The 17,416-nt window shown below is 55.0% G+C and overlaps 1 long non-coding RNA gene across 1 annotated transcript; it reads left to right on the top strand.

Moving 5' to 3' along the window:
- Window positions 1–1,664: 1,664 nt before the first annotated feature.
- Window positions 1,665–7,661, top strand: LOC109250578 (uncharacterized). Its single transcript, XR_002073086.2, has 2 exons — window positions 1,665–1,923; window positions 6,839–7,661. It is a non-coding gene; the product is annotated as an uncharacterized LOC109250578 (long non-coding RNA).
- Window positions 7,662–17,416: the final 9,755 nt, after the last annotated feature.

Below are 17,416 nucleotides of genomic sequence, written 5' to 3'. Positions count from 1 at the left end.
CACAGGCAGATTTCCTGATACCTGCAGGGCCAGGGATGAGGCAGTCACCCAAGCGCAGAAGCACAGAACCTCCATCAGGAGGTCAAGGGCCAAATTCTGCTTTGACTGCTAACCAGATGCGTGGTTAGTCTCTTTATTTCCCTTCCTGGATAAGAAATCAGTTTCCTTATCCGCAAAATGGGGAGTGGGGGCGGGGGCAGGTATCCTGTGCCTGCCTTTGCCACTTCTCACAGGCATCCTGAGGCTTGTGATCATGAGCAAAAGGATGGATGTGTGACAGTGGGGTAGAAGGCCAGTACACAGGTGAGCCTCACTATCAAAGAGGAGAGGAGGGTAGAGCCTGAAGACGCACCTCCCTGACCTCTGAGCCCACGGCGAAACCTCATGCCTAGGACCCTGGACTTCCTGAAGCTCTTCGATGAGCCCTTGGTCTTGTCCCCACTCTTACAGGGGAGGAAACTGAGGCAGAGAACTAGAGCAGCAGCCCCTTCTGGCTGGGGCACCCCAAAGTCAGTTCTTTCTCCACAGATGGGATGCTTCTCTGCCCAAATCCCTTTTCCAAAGGGCTCAAGACATCACAGTTCCTTTCTGATGTCAGGGACAGCTGGCTTGGCCTGCGCAGACCCTCCCAGTTCAGGCCTCTGGTCGTGAGCCAGGTCCTTATGAAACAGAGCAGAGGGGCAGACTGCTGGGCTTAATGAGCCAGGTGTATGTGGCCGAGCTGGCTGCAGGGTGTGCTGGCCAGCTAGGGACAGCTGTGGCTCTCCTGTGTGTACACAGTGCTGTGGGGGCTGGATAAATTGTTCCCAGGGAACAGCAGAGAGGAGAGGGCAGAAGCGGCTGGGGCACTAGAATAAGAAGGCCCTGAAACCTGGGGGCTTCCAGAAGGCACCTGGAACATACGGGGGAAGGCAGAGGCTCTGGATGTCTCAAAGGGCAGGCAATGGGCTGCCTCCAACAGAGTCATCACGGGGCCTGTTAAATGCCAATTCCTAGGGCACCCCTACCCCCAGCCACTGGGTCAGGATCTCTGCAGGCAAGACAGAAATTGAAACTTTAAATCAATCAGCACATGGGAATACAAGAACCACTGCCTTACTGGGTTAACTTGGCCAGAACTGGGGGTGGGGGTGCGTCATCCAAAGTCTGGCTCAGATGGATCCAAACATGAAAGCGAATAAAGAGGAGGGGGCGGTTGCTACGAAGGGCGAAGTCCAGAATACGACCAACCTACTGGCCTGGCTCCCGGAGGTGTTGAAAACACTTCTCCCCAAGCCTTCCTCACCGCCTCCCTGCTACTCCCACACCCCCGGGTCCCTCTAACCATGTCCAAAGTTCGACAGTTTCAAAGAGGCAGCCCCGAAGTGAAGGAACAAACATGGCCTTTGGCAACAGCAGACTGGGTTTCCAATCTGGACTGCCAAGGCCCTGCGAGCTGTGTGGCCTTGGAAGGGTCCCCGGAGGGCCCTTGTGACGTGGCCCCTTAGCGCCTGGGTGAGGATAACACAGGTCTATGTGTGTCAAGGCCAAGCGCATAGTGGTTCTCAGGAATAAGGGTTCCTTCCTCTTTCCCACTCCCTACCTAGGCACACATCCACCCTTCCCTTTGTTCCTTTCTCTGTTATGCAACCAAAGTTTAAATCCTTCGTAGGTTCACTGCCAGCAAACAGCAAAACAGTGGCCTGGCAAAGGGAGGTTTCGAAAGCCACATTGCCCACGTTCTTGTCCACGTGCTCTAGGACAGGACCTCTGCGCTCTTTCCCCAATATCGCAAAGAGCCCCGTGGTTATGTTCTCCAAATCGCCGAGCTGCGGCCAGCTGTTGCTATGGCGACCGGAACCCGCTGACAACCATCTCCAAGGGCCTCTGAGGAGGAGACTGCTTGGCTTCCATTCAAGCGCAGTTCAAACGGCTCGCGCACAGGTACTGACAGCACCCGCCGTGCGCCCGCCCTGAGCGGCTACCTCGCAGAAACAGAAGTAGGGTAGAGCTGATCCCTGGCCCGGAGGGGCTGGTGGTCTCCTGGACACCGGTGTAGTTCAGTGATTCTCGAAGTGTGGTCCCCAAACCAGCATCACACCTGGGACTTGGCTAGAAATGCCACCTATCAGACCTCTTCCCAAGTCCACTGAATCAGCAACTCTGGGGGAGAGGGGATCCCCAAATCTGTGTGTCAATGAAAGCCCCCCTCTCAAGGGATGCTGTTGGAGGCTGAGGTTTGAGAACCACAGATCTCACTAAAACCTCACACGATCTCAAAAGGTGTGTACTAATGTTCCCATAATACAGATGAGGACACTGAGGCTCTGACCTGGTCTGGTGTGTGACGTGCTGTAGGTAAGGCTCTCGGGTCCCTCTGAGTTGTCGGGTTCTACCTCTGTAGCACCTGTGTGAAGGTAACGAGCAGATCTTCTTCCGGGGTCCCACCTGGAGAAGCCTACCCCCGTGGAGGTATCTTACACTGCATCCAGCAGGGGCAGGGGCTGAGCTGGCCCGAGCATCCTGGTGCAGACACAGGCTCTCAGAAAGCAAGAGCCTCGGGGCGCCTGGGTGGCTCAGTCAGTTAAGTGTCTGACTCTTGGTTTTCAGCTCAGGGCATGATCTTGTGGTTCATGAGATCGAGCCCCACATCGGGTTCCGTGCCAACAATGCAGAAGCTGTTTGGGATTCTCTCTCTCTGCTTCTCTCTGCCCTTCCCCACCTCTCTCTCTCTCTCTCTCTCTCTCTCTCTCTCTGTGTCTCTCTCAAAATAAATAAATAAACTTAAAGAAATAGCTTAAAACAAAAAAACAAGAGCCTCACAACAGGGCAGAGAACAGCTGGGAGGAATGTCAGGAGAGCCACCCTGGTGACAACCACTTGCCCCAAATGTGGCAACGCTGAGCTGACAGAGTGTTCATCCAGCCAAGGCCACCCTCACTTCCAAGCCTCTTCCTGCCCAAACCCAGCCCTGAGACCTTTTGTTGTGTGCTCACTCACCTATATCCTGCATTGGTCTCTTTCCATGCACCCGCCCTCACAGACTCGCAGGGTCCCGGAGGTGTTGAAAACCTTACACGCCACCCCTCCCCAAATTTGGAATCTACTTTTTCAGTAACTAGTGGCTTCCAGCCATTTTTTGCATACACCCCCTGACGAGGCACTCACTGCCTTTTCAGGCAACCCATCCATCTGTGAAATCTCTGGCTGGCTCAAGTTCCCTTTGAATGAGCTGACATACATCCCCGTGTCTTTTCCACCTTTACAATATGAGTTAATCCAATCCCTTTTAACAGAGATTATAGACTTATTTTCCAAGTACCATATGAAGTAAGAATATCTATGCCAATCAGTTCTCATGAACCCACCACCCACCTCTGCAGAGAAACAGAGCAGGCGAAACATACCAACCCATCATCTTGAGGACAGTGGGAACGCGATCAGGGTGGGGGTAGGGAGGGCCAGGAGGAAGGACAGGAGGAGGTAGAAGGAAAGCTCCAAGCTGCCTTGGAGCCATCCTGCTTGGAGTCCCCTGAGGCAGGACTGGAGCAGGTTTCCCAAGGACCGATGCACACTGGGGCCCCCTTTAAGAAAAAAGGCTGTAAGGGGCGCCTGGGTGGCTCAGTCGATTAAGCGTCCCACTTCGGCTCAGGTCATGATCTCATGGCTCGTTGAAGCCCCACGTTGGGCACTGTGCCGACAGCTCAGAGCCTGGAGTCTGCTTCGGATTCTGTCTCAGTCTCTCTCTGCACCTCCTTTGCTCGTGCTCTTTCCCGCTCTCTCAAAAATAAATAAACATTAAAAAAAATTTTTTTAAATAAGAAAAAAGGATAGAATATTACAAATACCATGAACCAGATTTTGTTCCATTTTGAGAAATAAAGTCACAGATGGATGTTTTATAATGACAGAAAAGTTAAAGCTCACTCACGGTGTTTTTAGCCATAATTTTCAGGTTTCTTTCTTTTTTTTTTTTTTTTTTTACAGCAAACGGGGGTCTTGCAGCTTCAGGGAAATGTGCCTCTGACCCTGGGTGTGTTGTCCCCATTTCCCGGCCTCAGTTTCTTGTCTGCAAAACAGGGGAGATCCTACCCACTTTCCTTTTTTTAAATTTTTAAAAATTTTTTGAATGTTTATTTATTTTTGAGAGAGAGAGAGAGTATGAGCAGGGGAGGGGCAGAGAGAGAGGGAGACACAGAATCCGAAGCAGGCTCCAGGTTCTGAGCTGTCAGCACAGAGCCTGACACGGGGCTCAAACTCAACTGTGAGATCATGACCTGAGCCGAAGTCAGATGCCCAACCGACTGAGCCACCCAGGCACCCCTAGCCTACCCACTTTCCAAAGCTGGTTTGAGTAACAAGCTGAATGAAGGGGAAAATATCTGCTGGGATGTTCTCCGATTTCTAAAGATGACTGCTGGGAGCCCGCATGGCTGGGGAAACCAGTAGATGGCTCCTAAGGCGAGCAGAGGGACAGAAGGGTGCCCGGGTTCAGCGCTTTGCATGCAGGAAGCCCAGGCGAAATCTCCCTGGGAAAACCAGTGACCTCAGAGGACTAGCCCTCTAGTAAAAGACACTGATCAACCCCTCATTACCAATCACTTTGGGTTTTCAGGATTACTTTTCACAAAATTCTTTCCCAAGCGGCCCTCAGTGCATTTCTGAGAAATGGCTTTGCACGCATGTGGTCTCAGAGACCCTGTTCACCCCAGAGGCAGCTTCCCAGGGCCTTTGAGAAACCCTTTGGCTTTGGGGCGGAGGGCGGGTGGGTCATGCCCCACAAGGAAGGAAAACCGATCAGGCCCCTCACGGAGATCCACAGGGACGATAACAGGATTAGTTTAATCCTTTTGGCAACATTGGCTCTGCCAAGCTGGCCAAGAAGAAAAGATGACCCTGTTGTTCAGGAAAGAGAAAACAGCTACGGCCTTGTTGCCCTGAATGTGTTTTGCAAGAATGCCTTATAAACTCCCTCCTAGCTCCTGGCCCAAGCCAGGTGTCTTCGGGTGCCCAATTCGAGACAGCAGCCACTACGAGTCCGGCCTCCCAGGCAGGCTGCAGGCGGCACCCCCATGCAGGGCTGAGGCCTGCTTGCAGAGAGGCCTCACCCCATCCCACCTTTCCCAAGTCATCCAGACCAGCGGCTACAAACCTCAGGAGGCGGAACAATCCCCATGCACCATTCCAGGGACCCCATTCAGGAGGCCAGGGGCCAGGAATCTGTATACATTTTCATCCCGTGGATGGTCCAGAAAGCGCAGAGCTAGAGAAATAAGGGGTCTTTCTCCAGGGACTCAGTCTGACACCCCGCAGCTGGGCCAGCACTCCCCTGCGTCCCCCACTGCCCACCCAGGCCCGCTAGACATGTGTAGTAAGCACTGCCCTTGACAGGCCAGCCCTGGGCCTCCCAGGCCGTGTGGCCTTGGGCACTCTGCTCTGCTTCTCTAAGCCAAAAATGCCTGCCCAGCCAGCCTCCAGGAAAGACAGAGGTTGACCGTGAAGATCTGTGCACTGCAAGGCTCTGGAAAATTCCCCCGAAGTCACTGGTCTTTGGCTTGGGGGCTCAGGGCTGGAAATTGGAAATGGACGAAGGATTGGGACAGGGTGGGAGCCGGTGAGGTGGAAGAGAATGGAAGAGGGTAGCACGTCACTTGGTCCTTCCACAAACTTAAAAACAGTCAGCACAGACAAAACTTCCAGATCATCACATGCAACCTCCTCATCTAGAGATGTGAAAACTCAGCCCAGAGAGGCTGAAGCTCCTGCCCAAGGTCACACAGTAAATGGGTTGGCAGGACTGGGACTAGAGCCCTCGGTTCAGCATCCCTATCCAGGACTTGTCCCATGACACCACCAGGCCTGGTGCAGGTCGGGGACAGGCACCACACCAGCTCCTTCCTCCCCTCAACCCCCCGCAGGCTGGGGTGGACAGAGGGCATGCCAGAGCCCCACCAGCTACCTGCCTCCTCACCGAGCCTTTTCCAAGCCGTTCTGCCCATCCCCAGCTCCTCTCAGGTCTCAATCCCACCGTCCTGCCAGGTACGGACAGCCTGCTCTCTGCCCTCCTTGCCTTGGACCAGGCTTCCCTCAGAGGGGCAAGGTGGGGGCAGTCCTGCCACCTCCTAGTGCTCAGTCTCCAGCCTCCTAACCCCTGCACCTGCCCTGTCCCCATGTTGAGGATGCACCCACCTGGGCAGCCAGAGGTGTAGATGCCCTAGGCAGGGCCAATCAGCAGGGGCAGTTCCTGTGCTGGGCACCGTCCTGCCTTCCCAGGACTCGAGCCCCATAGTGGCCTTTTATGGGGCAGAGGGGCATGGTGTGATGGCTTAGTTTAGGGTATCTGTATCTGAGAAACGCCTCCACCCTGAGTGGCCCTGCCAGGCACCGAAAACGGCGAGGTCAGGCTGGAGCTGGTTCCGGAACAGCCTGTGCCCTGGCCAAGGCCTTCACCCCTCACAAAACAGCCAAGATGCCCCATTCAGCCAAGCCCAGGCTTCTTGTGCATTTATGAGTAGGGCCCAGGGGAGGGAGGCCTCTTTGGGACATATGACATCCTTAGCACCCCATAGTCCATGCTTGGAAGCTTCAGACCCTGGCATCAGGAGCCAGATATGACTATTCCCACCTACTCTGGGAAATTGAACAGGTTATGCCACCTCCAAGCCTCAGTTTCTTCATCTCTAAGATGGAAATAATTATAACACTCACTTCATAGGATTGACATAGGACCTAGTAGGTAGGTACTCAGTCACTATTTGAATGAATGAATGAATGAATGAATGACCAGAAAGATGATGAGGACAGTGAGGGATCTGGAAACTAGTCCAAATATATCTTAACGACCCTATTTTCTCAATAGGTCACGCTGCCTGGGACAGATGCCTAAGGCCTCTCCCATTGCCTACCAGCTCAGGCTGGGGAGGTGGAGGAGGCCAGTCACAGGGGCTGAGAGGCTCACCTGGGAGTCTGTCTATGCTGGGGAGCCAACAAAGGTTGCATGCGGCATGTGCACTTTGGATCAGAAGAGCCTGGGTGCTCAGGAGAGAAGTCACGAGGATCTTCACTGGGTAGGGCCAGTAGGGAGGAACTGAGGACCTGGCCAAAGAGGCATTGTAGAGGCCCTACGATGGCCCTTTAGTGACAGAAGAGAGAGTGAGGGTGAAGGAGGAAGGGAAGGTTCTGGCATATGAAGTGACTGTGTAAGTCCTGGAGCAGGGGACATTGGCCACCATTCTCCAGAGTGGCCCTCAGTGATCTCACCTCCTGATATCCCACACTCTATCAGGACTGGCCTATGTGACCACGAGCCACACAGGAAGGAGGATGACATATGACCCAAAGCTAGGCCATCAAAGTCATTGCAACTTTTCTGCCTTACTTCCTTTTCTCTGATCAGCTCTGGGGAAAAGCCAGCTGCTACACTGTGGGAATACATAGCCTCAAGAAGAGGTCCTCACGGCAGAGGACTGGGGCCTTCTGCCAAAACCCAGCGAGATGCTGGGCTCTCCCACCAATGGCTGTGCGAGTGAGCGGGAAACAGACCCTCCGGCCCCAGTCGGCTTCAGATGCTGGCAGCCCCACCTGTAACCTCAAGGCAGGCCTTGAGCCAAACCATCCGGCTAAGCTGCTCCAAATTTTCTGACCCACAACAACTGTGAGATAATAAATGTTTGCTATTCCAAGCTGCTGGATCTGGGAATCATTTGTTATGCAGCAATAGCCAACTAATACAGGGACCTAGAGCACCATGATCTTACTCTCCTGCCGTCCTTCCTAGAGGAAGGGAAGATTATTATTACCACTGTGTGGGGTTGGGGCTGGGTGTCCCCCAGCCACGTGGCCCATGGCTTTACCCACCTCCCTTTACAGCTTACAGAGCATTTTCACATAAGCCAACTTTTCATTGTTGCAACGAGCTGCAGGAGGTGATTATAATCCCTGTCTCTGAGGGGGAAACTGAGGCTCAGAGAGCTGGGCTTGACTTGCTCAAGATCATACTTGTCAGTGGCAGGGCCTGGTCCAAAACCAGGATGAGCACACGGTGGGCCCTTGGCACAGCCTGGGGCCCGACTGGCTCATTGCGAAGGCTGGTGAGCACAGCCACAGGCAGGAACCTAGGCTAACTGGACACCAGCAGACGGCAGCCTGCTGAGCAGCACAGGGGGTGCTGGGGCTGGCTCTGTGGGAAGGCTTCCTATGTAAGAAGTCAGCTGAGGGTAGGCAGGTGCTATAAGGAATAAAGCAGGGACGGGGGGTGAGAAAGCTCAGAGTGCTGTTTTAGACATGGGGCATCTCTGATGAGTGCACAAGTAGGGTGAGACCTGGAAGAAGTCAGGGAGTGAGCCATGCATACATCTGGGGGAGAAGCCTCCAGGCAACCAGAGCAGCAGGTGCAAAGGCCCCGGGAGGCGGGGAGAGCATGCTCCACACCCAGCCCTGGACTCAAGTGCTCAGCACAAAATTGGCTGCTTTGAAAGCCAGGGGCTCACTGTCTCCCCTAACCAATGAGCCTGGGCTGGAGGGAGCGTCAGCTGAAGCACAGAGGAAAGATCCAGACTTCACCTGGCCGTGTGTCCCAGCTGTACGACCTTGGACAGGGCTCTTCTTCCATCTGTGCCCCTAGGTCAGGTGCAGGGGCCCAGTGACTGTAGAGATTGGCCAGATGTCCCCAGATCTTCTGGCACTCAGTAGACAGTCAGTATCGAGTTTTCTCGGAAGACCGAGCTGCAAAACAAAGAAACCGGAGGGGTGCTGGGGAGGGACTAGGTCCCATTAGCAACTACAAGATTTGGGTGCCCCCCAAACGCCATCAGGGCAGCTACTTGGTGTCTTTCTCCCAGGCCAGAGGCCAAGAGCACTGAAGAGCTGTTCTCTAGAGACAGAACCACTAGTCCCCCTATCCCGCTCCCAGCCTCCTGGACCACCAGGGTAGGAGTGAGAAGTGAAGGCCAAGGGCAGGGATTTCCAAGTGACCCTCAAGAGTTAAATGACAGAGGGGCGCCTGGGTGGCTCAGTTGATTAGGCGTCCAACTTCGGCTCAGGTCCTGATCTCATGGTTTGTGAGTTTGAGCCCCACATAGGGCTCTGTGCTGACAGCTTGGAGCCTAGAGCCTGCTTCGGAGTCTGTGTGTGTGTCTCTCTCTCTGCACCCCCCACCCCACTTGTGCTCTGTCTCTCAAAAATAAATAAATGTAAAAAAAAAAAAAGTTAAATGGCAGCTTTGCTTATGGTGGGGAGGGGGCTGGGTGAGAGGAGGGGGTCCTGAGGGGTCAGAAGCAAGGGGAGCTCCCTTTGAAGGGAGGGGAGACAGGGTGCCATGGGGGCAAGACAAAGACAAAGGCACTCAGTCCCCCCGCCCCCACACATGCACACACAGGCACATAGATATGTGAACAAGTATGCACGTACATACACATAGAAACACGTGCATGCACACACAATACACATATGCACATAGGCGCACATGCATGCACACAGGAAACGTGCATGCACACATATTCACACACGCACACACACATGCACAGAGCTCAGAGAAGACCCGTGTTGGTTAAGCCACGTTCAGCAGAGACGTTTTGGCTCTCGGCCCGGCAAGCCCCCCTCCCTGGTTGTGGGGCAGCCTGAACAGTAGGAAGAGCAGGGCAGGACCAGCGAGCTGAAGACCTAAGTGTCCATCAAGACTCTGCCTTTACCGAACACGTCACTTCCTTTCCTGAGCCTCAATATGCTCATCCATAAAATGGTAGTAAGAGTCGTGCCTCCCAGGGTTGGGTGACAGGCTCAGGACCCCCGAAAGCCCATTGGAGAGAATGAAGCCAGATCTCAGGACTTAGCTCAGGATTTTTGCCTTTCAGGACTGGTGATGGGGGTTGGGGCCAGGCTCCCTAAAGCTGGAGAGGGCTGGAACTGTTACCTAACACCACCCAGAGCCTCCCAGGGCCAGCAGCAACCTAAGCTCCAGCTCCCTTCTCCCTGTGGCCCAATGTAACAGGACTCCCAGCCGGAGCCTGGTTCTCAGGAAAGCTTAACCTCTCCCAGGTGCAGAAACCACCAGAAGCTCAGGGGCGGGAGGGGCCCAGGGCCTGCAGGGAGGCCCAGGCTTCTTGCATTAGGACTGGGATTGCAGCGTGAGGGGTTGGGGCTGACACGTCCACCCCAAACACTCCAGAGAGCTTGCTAACACTAAGGGGTACTGAGCCACATTGGCTCAAGAGGCCCGGGCAGAAGCTGACACAGGGCCAGCATGGGATGGGGCTGTCCTCATCCAGAGAGGGCAGTCTCTAGAAGCGATGGGACGCTCCATGCAGCTTCAGGACAGGATTCTTTCCTCTCAGGACCAGAGGCGATCAAAAGGCCTTTCCCGCACAGTCAGCACTGTCCCTGAGACGAACCAGCCGGCACAAGGAAGGACCTTTCCCACTGGAGAATGAGTGAATCACTACACCGTGTCCCCTCCACCTTCAAACGTTTCCACTAGCTCCCATGTTGAACACACGAACACACACACACACACACACACACACACACACAGATGCAACCACCCTGGTGCCTCACTCACATGCTCACTCCTCCCCAGTCCATTATGGGGTTCCCCGAGGCAAGAAAGACTGATGGGATGCTGGTATTGGGAGCCACCACCCACCCCAGACCCCAGGAGAGGCTCCCTCCTTGCATCCCAGGTAAGAAGAAGAGAAATCAGATTAGTGGAATTTGACACCTGTGGTTCAGGCCAGCTGTCCTCCTTTACAGGACAGGGAGGGATTCGGGCTCCCTGCTCTCCAGCATTCACGGCCAAGGCGACAGCTTTCCTCCAGATGGCAGGGCCCTGGGGATCTCTCTGGGATGGCAGGGAGGGGAAGAATTCAGGGCAGGTGGGAGCTGGGGAGTGGGACACTCGCACGCCACCTTTCCATCCGGGGCATCTGGTTATGCCCAACCTCACCTCTAAGGCCAGGTGATCTTTCTGCACACCTGGAGCCCCGAGAGTCAAAGAGGGACCACACCTGGGAGTGGAGACCAACAAAGAACAAACATGAGGCTCAAGGGTTTTAGATTCCTTCTCTGCCAACCACAGGAACGCCCCTGGGCGGCCCAACATACGAGAGATCCAGAGAGAGAGCTGGCTCGCCCTTTGGCAGAGATTTCAGGCCTGTAGAAAGATCTGGTCTGCAGGTCCCTAAACGCCCTCCCTCCTCAAGCCCCCTGAGCCCCGGGCGCACAGTGGCCCCAGAAGCAGGCCTGTTTCAGCCTGCTTCATCGTTGGGTGATTTGTGCGGCTCCCCTCAGACTTGGGCACAAACAAGCAGAGAAGGCTCCCAGTGGTCTCCACTACCGGCAGGATTAAGTCCAAACCCCTTAGGCTGAGCCTCAGAGCCCCTCCCACCTGGCCCCTATGGCCTCTCCACATCCATGTTTCCCCATGGACGCTTCCTCACCTCACTTTCTGGTCTAACAGGCTAAACACATCCATCTCGGCACATACTCTCCTCCCAGAGGACCCTTCTCATTCCATCCTGGAGAGGCCTGCTCGGCCCTCCGGGCCGGGTTCGGGGATCACCTCCTCTGGGACGCCTCTCCTGGGTCCCGAAGTGCTGGCTGATCGCTTCTCTGTGCTCTGCAGGAAGTGAGCAGATGCCTCTCCTGGAGCCTCCCGGGACTAGTGTGGGTTCTGTCTCCCTTACCAGAACATACTGGGGACCAAGCCTTGCAGCCTTTGCGTGCCCAGCCCATGATGAGGCCCAGGAGGTAGCAGGTACTCAGTAACTATTTGATGAGAGAATGAATGAGTGAAGAGTCAATGAGTGAATGAGCAAAAGGGTGAGAGGGTGGCCGTTGCCAGGGCTCAGGCTCCCAGGATCCATCATCCTGGACCAGGTGGGCTCAGAGCACAAGTGTGGCCTCCCAAGCCATGTGCAGATTCCCAGGGCTTATTAAGCACTTATTAAGCACTTACTGTGTGCATCACCCCCCAGCCACTCTGTTGTGTTCTGAGAACATGCCTGGCCCTCTGCTCTTGTTCCTCTGTCTACCTGGAAAGGTCTTCACCCTGATCCTCTCATGGCTGCTCCTTGGATTCCTTCAGGTCTCAGTGGCAATGTGGCCTCCTCCAGGTGGCCTTCCCTGATCTAAAGTTGCCGCTCTCTGTGTCTCATCAAGCGGCTTTCCTGCCCTGTGTTGTGCTCTCGTTAATTCATGGCTTTGTTTGTCTGTTGGCTAATTGTCTTTCCCTCCCTCCCCCCCAGACACACACACACACACACATGCACGCACAGATCACTAAGCTCTTGGAAGGCAGGCATTGGCCACCTTGCTCACCGCTGTGCCCCCTGAACCCAGCATAAGTGCCTGGCACACGGTAGGTATTCCATAGATGTACAGTGAATGAACACAAGCTTTGCCAGGTGGTTCCTGCCCTCCAGTGGACAGACACCTGCCGAAGAAGGCCACCTTGCACAGTTTGTCACTGATAAGCTGACAGAGCCTTTCCAGCCCCCGAGGGAGCCGCACTTGTTGGATGCACAGCACCTCAGGCCCCTCTGTGCAGGCCCCTCTTGCTGGCAGCCTCCCTAAAGGCCAGGGTTCCTCTTTGGATTCTGCAGGGGAGGGGTGGAAGGTCTGCAAGGAGCGGCACCTTGCACACAAGTCAAACTCTAGAAAGAAGCATTTTTTACCCTCTCCCTCTCTGTTGTGTCTATAATCTCCCTCTATGGGGCAGGTGCAATTGTCTCTCTTTCCAGACCAGGACCTGAGGCTCCAGGAAGCCAGGTGACTTGCCCTCATGGCCAGGGACAGGAGCTGGAGACTCAGAAGCTCCCCTCTGCCTTCTGACCAGAGAGCCTCCCTGGGCCCTCAACCAATTCTGTGCTGCGCAACACCCCCCTGCACCGCCCCAACCTCAGTCCTGCGCAGAGACCTGGGGGCAGGGTAGGGAGCTGAAGGTCCTTGTTTATATTCACCTGGGGCTGGGTCCTAGCTCGAGTTCCTTCCCGGTGCCTCTGGCCATCTCTGCCTGCACACCCTGGTGACCTCATAGTCAAACTGCCCTAAATGGCATCCCCCCCCCCCCCCCGCCATGCCCCTGCCTGCAGACCACTTCCCTCTTCTGGCCCTCCTATTTGCAGCAGGACACCAGTCACCCATGTTCAAATTTCACTCCTTTCCCCCTTCCCACCCTCCTCTCCCTCCCATCGCACGAGAGCAGAATGCTCTGGAGTCAACAGGTTGCAAGTGGGGAGGTGGCGAGGGGCGGGGTGGGGGCCTTGGGCAGACTCGTGCCCTGCTCTACCTGCAGCTGGTGGGGGGGCCCCTGGGGGCTCCGAGCAGGACGGTGATGTGCCAAATGGAGGCTTCTGGGGAGAGGAACCTGCCTGTATCTGCCTCCTGGAGCTGGTGGAACAAATCACCACAACTGGGTGGCTTCAGACAACAATTTTTTTCTCAGTCCTGAAGTCCAGAAGTCCAAAATCGAGGCATCGACAGGGCCATGCTTCCTCAGAAAGCTCTACGAAGGAATCTTTCCCTTGCTTCTTCCTAGCTTCTGGTAGATTCTAGAGATTGTTGGTGTTCCTTGGCTTATAGACTCATCCTCCAGTGTCTGCCTTGTCTTCACACGGCTGCCCTCTCCCTGGCCCTGTGTTTTCACGGGGCTTCTCTTTTTTTTTTAATTTTTTTAACTTTTTTATTTTTTTTAAATTTACATCCAAATTAGTTAGCATCTAGTGCAACAATAATTTCAGGAGTAGATTCCTTAGTGCCCCTTACCCATTTAGTCCATCCCCCCTCCCACAACCCCCCCAGTAACCCTCAGTTTGTTCTCCATATTTGAGTCTCTTCTGTTTTGTCCCCCTCCCTGTTTTTATATTATTTTTGTTTCCCTTCCCTTACGTTCATCTGTTTTGTCTCTTAAAGTCCTCATGTGAGTGAAGTCATATGATATTTGTCTTTCTCTGACTGATTTCACTTAGCATAATACCCTCTAGTTCCATCCACATAGTTGCAAATGGCAAGATTTCATTCTTTTTGATCCCCGAGTAATACTCCATTGTATATATAGACCACATCTTCTTTATCCATTCATCCATCGATGGGCATTTGGGCTCTTTCCATACTTTGGCTATTGTCGATAGTGCTGCTATAAACATGGGGGTGCATGTGTCCCTTCGAAACAGCACACCTGAATCCCGTGGATAAATGCCTAGTAGTGCAATTGCTGGGTCGTAGGGTAGTTCTATTTTTAGTTTTCTGAGGAAGCTCCCTACTGTTTTCCAGAGTGGCTGCACCAGCTTGCATTCCCATTCACGGGGCTTCTCTTAAAAGGAGACCAGGTGTTGGATATAGGACCCACCTTATTCCAGTAGGACCTCATCTTAACTGGATGACATCTATAAGGACATTATTTCCAAATAAGGTCACGTTCACAGGGACGGGGGTTAGGATTTTGACATATCTTTTTGGGGAACACGGTTCAACAACCCATAGCACTGACCAAAGGGTGCCGGGTATTGGGCATGATTGAAGCTGGGCCCGGAGGCTGTTGCGCTGACGGGTGGGGGCTGAAACTTGGGTCCCTGGGGAGAGGGGGACAGTCGCCCTGGCAGTGGGTGGGCTGCTGAGGGCCCGTGTGCAGGTGCCGTGTGAGGCCACCCTGCGGCTGCCACTGGTGTCTCTCATCACCCTGGTCTGCTTCTTGCTGGGTGATGCCTGGACTCTGCCAAGGGTACAGGGGGTGTGGCCTTGCACGGGGCAAGGGGCAAGGCCAGGGTTTGGGGGAGAGAACACTTCTCTTGTGCCCTTATAGCCTCTGCTGAAATCTCTCTTCAGGAGTGGGGGTGGGGTTGGTCCCCGCAAGGGGAGGGCGATGGGATTACGGGTGGGGTGGAGGTCAGTCCCATCCAGTCTCAGGAGGGGCCCTTCTCTGCTCGCTGCTCCCCAGGGAGATCCCCGACTGCACTTTGGAATGGGTACATCTAGGCATGTCCTGGCTCCAGGGCCCGGCTCTGCCTGATGAAAGAAGGGGTCTCTCCCCAGAACCCCCAGCCATCCTGGAAGGGTGTGGAGTGCTCCCACACACCAATGCCACCACCCTCCACAGGAGAGTCTGATGGAAGAGAATCTCGGGGCGCCCTGTGAGCACCAGTGCCCCAGACTCTGTGCCTGGGCTCCTGGAGTCGGCGCATTCAAGGGGGCTCAGCTGGGCCACATGAGAGTCCTCACCTGTTCTCCCGGCTGTCCCCTAGCCCACTCTACCCAGCGACCAGAACAGTGGAGCAAAGACAAGAGTCAGAAGCCCCGGGTTCTGTGCTGGCCCCATCACTGGAGTCCCTGTGTGTCCTTAGCCGGATAAATTCCCCTCTCTGGGCCTCACATTCCTGCGTGCAGCGTGAGGGCTGGGCTCACGGTCTTCTCCAGTGTTCCCTCAGTGATGAACCTTGATAAGCCTAATTCACAGGAATGGGCCTCTGATGGCAGAATTGCAGGCAGTGTGTGACAGGCACATGGCAGGGGAGGTTTGGGCCCAGAGGGCTTTCCTGTTACCCTGCTCATCACAAGCCACAAATGGCCATGACTGTTTCTGAAGATTTTGCTCAATTTTAAGACGCTTCCTGTCAGCTGTCTGATCAATTCACACAGTGCCAGCAGCACGGTGTGTGGGGCAAAGGCAGGGAGGTGGTGGGAGAGAAGATTGGAGTGGTAGGCTGGGGTCAGATTGGGCAAGGTGCAGGGGAGAGGGAGAGGATTAGGCGGCCCCCACCTGCGAAGGAACACGTATGTGTGCGTGTATATACGGCACGTACCCGTGCACAGGTCAGCTTGTACATGAATCTGTGCACGGACAGGTATGAATACATGTAGGTGTGTGCCTTAACCACATATGGGTTTTTGCAGGTGGGTACCTACCGGTTTGAACTCGATGTGTGGTGAGAGCCCAGATATGTGAGTTCAAAATGTCACATCTGTGTTTACGTGTTCCTGTGTAGGAGCCATGTGTGTGTGTGCGCGCGCACACGGGCCAACTGCCCTGTGCACCACGGAGGCCTGAACTGTCCCAGTGCCACCTCTGTGGGTAGCCCGCCTGGCCATTGGCTCCCGGCAGGGCTCTAGCTAGGCCCCCAGGAGAAGTGGTTCCATTAAGGAGGCAGCCTCAGGATGTGACCTGACCGTGGTTCAAGGGCAGGGTTGCACAGGCAAGCCTTTGGAGATATTTCTTGGAGGAGGGGCTCTAGGCTCAAAACAGGACCCTGGAGCAAGGTCTCAGGTGGCCCAAGCTCTGGAGATGGCACGGACATCCCTGAGGTTCTAGGCTTCAGGTCGGGGCTGGGGTATCGCTCTCAGAGCTGGCAGGTGTCCAGGCATGGACCAGCAGGTCAGACTCAGGAAGCATCCTGGGATGGACTTCTGGGTGGTGCCCCTGTGGGTCTCAAGAGTCCGAAGTCCAGCACCCAACTCTGAGGCCAGCTCTCCCTCCCCCGCTCTCCCCCCACATTCCATGCTTGGGGGAACCTCATCCTCTAGGATTGTCCTGCTTCCAACCCTACTATGGGCCGCTCCCCACCCTGCTCACTGGGAGTGAACAGGTACCTTCGGGCAGGGCAGGAGCACCAGGCTTCAAGTGGGAAAGCTGTGTAACCCCAGAAAGACGCTGTGTGTGCTAGGCTGCGTTTCTCCCTCGGGCCGCTCTCACCAATTCCAGCTTGGGCTGCTGCAACCATCTTCTTTCCCACGCACCCTCCCGGCCCCCATACTCACATGCCTCCCCTCTCCCGGCTCCTGGACTCTCCCCTTCCGGTCTTTGTTCAGGCTGTCCGCCCTCTATCCACCTGGCCCCTGCCCTTGGGCAGGTCTCCTTTAACCAACTGTGAGCACATCGAAGGCAGGACTGGTCCTCTTCCATCTTCGTGTCCCCAGAGCCTAGCACAGGCCTGGAACTCAGCGGTTGCTTTCAGCGTTCACTACACGGAAGAACTAAGGAAAGAACAGGTGTGTGACAGAAGGAAGCCTCGCAAGGTGGGGCGTATCTGTGAATCTGATTCCCTCATAGGATAGGAGCCAGTCTTTCCCTTCTGGACCCCCAGCCTGGGGAGCCCAGCCCAGGGGATGTTTGTAGAGGCCTCCTCCCCCTGCCGACAAAGCAGGGCAACTAGACAACATCTAGAAGCTTCTCTGGCAGCAGTGAGTCCTGCCTTGCCTGGGGAGACAAGAGCAGTCTCTAACGAGCACGGAATAATGGCTTTCTCTGAAGCTGAATGCGACAGCCGTGGTTAACGCCTCTCTCCTTCCCTCTCTCTCTATGGAAGGGTGTGTGCCTGGCATCCAACCGGTCTCCAGCTCTCCAGGCTGGTCAGGAGGCCTCCCAACGAGTGCGTGAAAAGCATTGCTGAATTTCAATTCCGTATTTGGCCATCCCTCCCACCCCTGAGCTTCCAAAGGGCAGGGATCACCT

The sequence above is a fragment of the Panthera pardus genome, unplaced genomic scaffold (assembly GCF_024362965.1).
Source record: "Panthera pardus isolate Hobbes unplaced genomic scaffold, ASM2436296v1 HiC_scaffold_4, whole genome shotgun sequence".
NCBI classification, from domain to species: domain Eukaryota; kingdom Metazoa; phylum Chordata; class Mammalia; order Carnivora; family Felidae; genus Panthera; species Panthera pardus.
The sequence above is the reverse complement of the archived record's forward strand: the minus strand, read 5'-3'. Positions and strand labels throughout refer to the sequence as shown.